This window comes from Octopus bimaculoides, chromosome 28 (assembly GCF_001194135.2).
Source record: "Octopus bimaculoides isolate UCB-OBI-ISO-001 chromosome 28, ASM119413v2, whole genome shotgun sequence".
NCBI classification, from domain to species: domain Eukaryota; kingdom Metazoa; phylum Mollusca; class Cephalopoda; order Octopoda; family Octopodidae; genus Octopus; species Octopus bimaculoides.
The window spans coordinates 5,765,374-5,766,163 of NC_069008.1; the positions used below are offsets into that span (position 1 = coordinate 5,765,374).

The window sequence follows — 790 nt, forward strand, 5'->3', positions numbered from 1 at the left end:
ATATATCATCATCATCGTTTAACGTCCGCTTTCCATGCTAGCATGGGTTGGACGATTTGACTGAGGACTGGTGAAACCGGATGGCAACACCAGGCTCCAGTCTAATTTGGCAGAGTTTCTACAGCTGGATGCCCTTCCTAACGCCAACCACTCAGAGAGTGTAGTATATAAATATGTAAATATATATATATGTATGTATCTATGTGTATATATATATATGTGTGTCTTAGTGGTCAGAGTATTCATCTCATGATAAGGTCATATAATGTTATTTCCCAGCAGCGTGTTGTGTCCTTCAGCAAGACATGTTGATCCAGTTCACTCAGCTGACAAAAGTAAATTCTACTTGCAATTTGAATGGCCAGCCTTATCACGTTGTGTTACACTGAATAAATGAGTTACGGCACTGCCAGAAGTGAAAGTAGAAAAATCTGACAAGGAACATTACTGCTGGTTTGAGTTGATTCTTTGGCTACTGACAGTTAATACCATGACTGGCCGGAGCGAGCTATATGTCTGTCTGTCTATCTCTCTCTCTCTTTCTTTCTATCTATCACTCGAAAGTTAATGGAACAAATTCGACACCTATATCCATGCGTTTGAAAACACACAGAGCATAAGGGTACTATTGAGTGGTCGATCCTACAAAAAGTGCGCGCGCGCGCGCAAATGAATACATGTGTTTAGGGTTAGGGTTAAGAATCAACTCAAACCAGCAGTAACGTCTTTGTTGGTGTATATAATCACCTCGGTCCAAATGGACTATATGTAATCTGAATCTTCCCCCCCC

General features: G+C 41.0%; 1 protein-coding gene across 1 annotated transcript in view; it reads right to left on the minus strand.

Moving 5' to 3' along the window:
• The window catches only part of LOC106880980 (zinc finger protein OZF), a 15,160-nt gene that overhangs the window by 13,297 nt on the left and 1,073 nt on the right, over positions 1-790 (minus strand). The window lies entirely within an intron of this gene.